The sequence below is a fragment of the Dreissena polymorpha genome, chromosome 2 (assembly GCF_020536995.1).
Source record: "Dreissena polymorpha isolate Duluth1 chromosome 2, UMN_Dpol_1.0, whole genome shotgun sequence".
NCBI classification, from domain to species: domain Eukaryota; kingdom Metazoa; phylum Mollusca; class Bivalvia; order Myida; family Dreissenidae; genus Dreissena; species Dreissena polymorpha.
The window spans coordinates 39923385-39930272 of record NC_068356.1 but is presented as its reverse complement, the minus strand read 5'-3'; the positions used below and the strand labels follow the sequence as shown (position 1 = coordinate 39930272).

The 6888-nt window shown below is 32.9% G+C and overlaps 1 long non-coding RNA gene across 1 annotated transcript; it reads left to right on the top strand.

Annotated features, from left to right (window-relative positions):
• The first annotated feature begins 308 nt into the window (after nucleotides 1-308).
• Nucleotides 309-4413, top strand: LOC127870261 (uncharacterized). Its single transcript, XR_008044726.1, has 3 exons — nucleotides 309-741; nucleotides 1668-1810; nucleotides 2642-4413. It is a non-coding gene; the product is annotated as an uncharacterized LOC127870261 (long non-coding RNA).
• The last annotated feature ends 2475 nt before the right edge of the window (nucleotides 4414-6888 follow it).

Here is a 6888-nt window from a genome sequence, read left to right as displayed (position 1 = left end):
TTTAAAACTGACTGAAACCGTCTTTGGCCTGGGGCGAAGCCCCTAGGCCATAGTACTGATACCGATTTCTGAGAAGAGCTGACTTGGCTGGCTGCCAAAACCAAATTTGTATAACTCCGATTTACCACTTAATAAGTGCGTGCGCAATAAAAGTAGTTCTTTGCAGATCTCAATAACCCGGCTTGTAAATACAGAACATCACTATATAACATGAAAGTGTCATACAAAGTGTAAAAAATATTATAGAATCAAAATTGTTAAGCATTGGCTACGACATAGTTTTTATTGTTTACATATTCATGCGAGAATAAGTTCCTCACTGTACGGTCTCTAACTACCGTTTCGCGGAGTTTGTCAAAACAAGAGCAACTTGTTTGCCATTAATAATAGTTTTACTTTGAACTTTAATACATGTAAAAATATATTATTGAATCAAAATTGTTAAGCATTGGCTACGACATAGTTTTTATTGTTTACATATTCATGCGAGAACAAGTTGCTCACTTGACGGTCTCTAACTACCGTTTCGCGGATTTTGTCAAAACAATAACAATTTGTTTGCCATTAACTTTGAACTATAATCTAAACCCCTCAAAAAATAAGTCAGTGGAACTTTAATTTTCCGTATTTTCTCTTGATTTTTACATGGTTTAAATTAACATCAGCTTTAATAACAATGAATACAGTAGGGCACAGTCGACAGTGACAATTTTCGGATAAACTTCCTGGTTTTTGTCAAAGGTAAATTAAAATAAGTTTTTCATTTGTTTTTCACATTAAAAAAATCAAAGTTGGTCTTAAATGATGGAATTACATGTTATGTTTAATGAATCTATTACACCAATCATGATGTTTGTATGAGCCGTTTTGGCGGTCATAACGACGATTTCAGACGCTGTTTAAGTGTCTGTTTGCCTAGGTAGTTGTCAAAATCTTAAACACTTCTCAATTTATCATTTGTTTTTGACCTTTTCTGTAATGACAATATTAACATTTCGTTGAACAATTTACGGGCATGTATTCCCTTAGACGTATTCTACTTTCATTTTATGTAGTTAAAATTATTGTATTACATTTAACAGACTGTGAACTGAGCAAGGTTGTATTAAAAACTAATATTAAATTTATGTTGCAAATCTTTGTGCAATCTCACAATAACAGGTTAGCGATGACAATTCCATGCGAAATGATAGCATTAATGCATATGTCAGGAATGTGTTTAAATACAATGTTTATTTGATTATTTTTATTGGTACATATTTAAATGTTTCTATTTTTGTCAAAATTTATAGTTTTGGATGTCAATATTAATGGTTGTGTTCATGATCAAGTTTAACATGAAAGCAATGATGATCTAAGATTCATAACAACAAATTAAGAAAGTAGAAAGAAAAAATATCTTTATCATAAAGCACGACCAACTACACAAATATGTGGTTATGCTTTGAAACTTGATATTTTCAATGAATTGTAAGACATGACCAAGATGTTGCAGCTTAAGAGAAATGATTAAATGTTCTAAGTAAATATGTTTCTGGACTATCGGAATATCGTTAAGATTGTATTGAGATTCAATACTTCAGCAGACCTTTGTTTTCATTGTCATATATTATTTTCAACTATAACACAATCATACATTAATATTTTGCTATATTTTATTTGTTCAGGGACAGAACCTACTACCTGGTAGTTTCAATGATGAACTATCATAATATAGGGCTAAAAAATGGATGTGCCAAATCCACCTCATGAAAAACAGAGTGGGCAAAAGTGGAGTGAGAACACTAAATGATGTGCTGCTAAATAGCAGGTTTGATATGATTTACACCTTACATTGTTTACACTGCACCTTAATGTATACCATGTGACTTTAAGATCTGTGTTGGGAGAATAAGGCGCGACCCAGATAACATTTTTAAGGATAATTTTTAAATTATTTCACCATTTGTAATGGGATAAAGTCGAGAGCTCGCTTATTCGTTAGAGTGTTCTATAGATATTATGATTTTTTTCGGCGTAAGCTGTATTAAGCCAGCTTTTCACCCTGACTTGACCTTTCTAAGTGTCCAATAATATTCAAATAAAATTGTAATATGAAGTCCTAACACTGATCCGACATTTTTCTAACCGTTCAAACGCGTCATTGCACATTACTGAAAAAATACTTATTTGTTTAAAAAAAATCATGATACCTTTAGAAAACTCTCACGAATCAGTCGGCTCTCGACTTTATCCCATTTAAAATAGTGCATTATTTAAAAGAAATCCGTGAAAATGTTAACTGGGGTGAGCTTTATTCTCCCAACACAGATGGTTTACCTTTATGGTGTTAAGTATGGATACTATTTTTTAATATTAAACATTGACAATATACTATTCACGATGCATATCTTGAGGGTTCAGATTGTATAATGTACCAAGCAACAATCTTTTTTTCATCTTGATTATATAATTTTAATAATATTTCTTGTGTTATTTTCACATAGAGTAAGTTAAACAAGCATTTAGGCAAAACTAAAACATGACATGGTTTTCAATTTCAATAAATTGTTGACAAGCCTATGGTATATACTGGTGATATGTATTTTTTATGTGTTTGTTTAAGGTTTCTAATCAGTCATTTTTATTTTAATTATTGCAGATCTTTACAAGTGAATTTGGCAAATCCTGATGCAACCTGAGCTTACCAAGTTTACTGACAGTTTGGACTCTGTGTGGATGATAATATGGACAATATATTGTGTTCATGTTGTGTTGTGATTGACATTTTTTAACAGATAAGATTTTTTAATCCAGACTTAACAGGTGATTTTCTTCAAAGAATAAATACAATACGTTTTTATTGATGTGCATGAATTTGAGTACAAAATATCAACAATGTGTATCTTGTGTTATTTTTCCAATCAGTCTGTCATCCATAGGTAATATATTAAGTATGAGAAGGGAATATTTTTTTTACATTTTTGTTGTTTCTGCACACCATGTCAGATACATGAAAATATATTGTATGCCCCCAACGGGCGGCATATAGTTTTCGCACTGTCCGTCTGTCAGTCTTTCTGTCCTCGGTAACACTTGTCGTGTTCACTCTCTAATTCAAGTAGTTCTTATCCGATCTCCAAACTTGGTCAGAAGTTGCATCCGGATAATGTCAAGGTCAAGACGAGCATGGGTCATGCCGGGCCAAAAACTATGTCATAGGGTCACTTAAGTGCGTTTCAAACATTCAACATGGTGTCCGCTCTCTAATTCAAGTAGTTTTCATCCGATCTTTCCCAAACTTTGTCAGAAGTTGTATCTACATAATGTCTACGCCAGGTGTGAACATGGGGCATGCCAGGCAAAAAACTAGTTTACTGGGTCACTTAGTGCGTTTTAAACATTCAGCTTGGTGTCCGCTCTCTAATTCAAGTAGTTTTCATCTGATCTTCACCAAACTTGTTCACAGGTTTTATCTAGATGGTCTCTAGGCCAAGTTCGAACATGCATGCAAAGAATTGGCAGAAAAAACATCTACAAACTGCAGCAGATGACATATGTAACAAACAAAATTTAAATATCGAACACCTGTTATGTAGCAAACTAATAGTTAACTAAAATAAAGGCGATGTATATCTCAAAAACATGTACACACTTATGCTTTTATGTAGTGACAAAGTTACAGTTGGGGCATCCGTGTCGTGTGGACACATTTATTTGATTAATGATAAACTACTCATTCATAGTGATCTAACTATAAAATATTCTTTACACGATAAGAAATACATTGTAGTGTATGCCTGCTAATATTGTGGTCTTAAAATAATATCACTTATACTGTTGTAGTTCATTTAAACATCAAGATATGTGATGTTAACTTATGTGTTCATGTTATGCTTGTATTTGATTTATTTTTACATGTAAATGAATATTTTGGTGTTTAAAGTTCAATCTATATTGAGTTAATTAGTGACGTGTGCCATTAAATATGTAGTGCTTATTGCTTTAATTTTGTTTTAGTTTTCATGTTTTGAATCTCTACGTATGAAATGCACTAGTGAATTTGGTTTGACACTTATGCGAAGATTAATAATATATTAACTTCAAATACATTGTTGATCACAAACAGCATGTATATGCAATCCACATATTACTGTTTCCATAGCAACTGTTAACTTTATGTATTTTGTCTACTAAATTTTATCAATCATGGAACAAAATTGAATTGCTAAATAAACAAAATAATGTCCGGCAGTACAGACACACAACACAAATTGTATCATGAGGAGTTATTCGTTTCAGTTTTAAGATAATAGCTGTACAAAATGTTCAATTTCTGAATACACACCTTTTTCCAGAAAATGTGCATATATTTATGTATATAATAAACATGTTAATGATGTCACATATCTGTCCAGAACATATTTTGTTGATTTTCTGTGCTTTTTTTGGCCTAAATTCTTTAAAATAGTAATCAATATGAAAAAAGAACATTATTTGATTAGTACAATTAATTCCGTACTTTGAAATTAATTATGTTCATCCAGATACGCGATCAATGGAGATATTATCAACACAAACTGATCAGCATAACATGTACCGATACTGGTTGAATAAGGACGTCATTTCATCCAAAACGGGCATTCAGCATTTATGACACACAAAAAGTGACAGACCCAGATGGGTCATAATCTCGTTCCCAGCCACATATCTTCACTGCCTATGTAGGATGTCTATGACATAATGATCGACTATCCATTGTGACTTTTTGAAAAATGCAGCTGCAGCCTTGATTTTTATAAACCTGTTTATAATAATGCATACACATACTAAATCAATAAAAAACTTCCGCCAAAAGGTCTTCTTAAAAAAGATAGTTTGACTATGTATAAAGATTTTGACGTCTATATACATAGTCGAACTATCTTTTTTTAAGAACTAAACTTCTTCCCAAGAACACTAAATCTAGCCCCAGGCCTTCAGTGCCTACGGCGCTTTGATTAATGATGATTTAATCATAAACAGTTCTGTCAAATAAACGTTTATGCGATTGTCTTAAAATATAACTTGGTAAGATTTCAGTGTTTCGCATGTTACACTTATCTCATCAGGTACTTTGATGAAGATATCTTGATTTTAATAAGCGCAAAATAGTGTATAGAAGTGTTTAACCTGGAAAGGCACATAATGTAGAGTGAACAAGTAAAACATATGCGCATTCACTGCTTTTAACGTTTGATGCATGAAGGCACCACACTGTATTCAATCAATTAATATACTTTGGGATTTGTTTGAATTGCTAAGTATTTAAAACAAGAAATATCTTTAAAAAAGATATACGGCGTTGATTGTGGTCGATGTTTATGAACGATCAAAAGTTATCTCTATGAGATAAAAAGTAGTGGATGTCTTTTTTCTGCGCAGTTCTTAGCTTCATCACAAGCAAATCAATTACGGGGTGTTGCGCCAGATTTCGTGGCTTATTTTGCTTTATGTGATATTATTACTCAGATATCTATATTTACAGAATAGAAAAACACAAGAAACATAAAAATAAACGAGTGCATATAGGTCAGCCGGCAATACTCGAATCTTATTTAATTGCATAATTATAGTATAGTGAATTATTGTGCTCATGCTTAATAAACTGGTCTAAATGGATAAATATTTCTAATTAATTTTATCAAAATTGGTCCTTATCATGCAAATGTGGAAATCATATTAAAATCGATGATTGACATACCACAATGATATCGCCGAATATCTTTATTTAGTATCTTTCTGATCAAAACAGACTTCAAGTGCACAAAGTTTACGAGACGGCGTTTATAAAGATTTCTGCAACTGACCGCAAACTGACCTTGATACCTTGCGGATTGGAATGCAATGCATTAAAGTTAGGTAACAATTCTGCTGCTGAAACGACGGCTTGTTTACGCCAACTGTATACGACCAAGGCAACAGCTGTGCCTAAAATATTGATATATCGACAAAGCGACTAAACGAACTATTTACTCCATCAGACAAAAATAGCATAGATTCCAATTTTTTCCTTCAATGAAAAGATCGCAACCCCTTCTACAAACTCCGGTGATGAACTGTATATAAACTCTGACTTTCACACACTGGCCGCGAATAGACCCGAAACCTCGCGGGTTGAAATGCAATGCAAGTAAGTACTAAATATGAGAATATAGCCTTTAGTATAAACGCTTTTGCGCTGGTAATTCTCTGAAAATAAAAGGTGAACGCACAAACTGTATTTATGTCGAAAATTGATTGTAAAACTGTTCTATCTATTGAGCCTTTTCATAAGAGATAAAATTGTTTCATGCAGTAAAACAGTGTTACAAAGACGCGGATATGTTTCCAATGTTCTGGTGTTATACTCAAATCAGCCAATGGAATAAATGAAGTGTATTCATTCGTACCTAGCCGCGGGAAATTGTATTTGAATATTATCGGACACTTACAAAGGTCAAGTCAGGGTGAAAAGCTGGCTTAATACAGCTTACGCCGAAAAAATAAGTTTGAACTTAACATTGCTTGAGCTGTAAGATGTTTCATCCTTCTAAGCTTGTCATACCTCGAGTATTACTCTGGAATTATCGGGACAAGATCGCAATGATCAGTTACGTACTCCCGATATTATTTGTTGCAAGTAACTTTCGTGGTATTGTATCGAAGATGTTTAACTAATGTTATTGATTTGGTTATGTCTGAGCAACATCAGAACAATGTCGAAACGGTGCCATAGCATTTTATTTCTAAAGATTTTTGTATCTGAAATCTTATGTACCAATCGGTTTGTTGTTGATGTTATGGATTATCTATACTACTAACGCCCACTAATGTCAACCATCTGTCGATTAAGAAGTACTATACAGCTCCTGGAGTCGTATTTCAGAA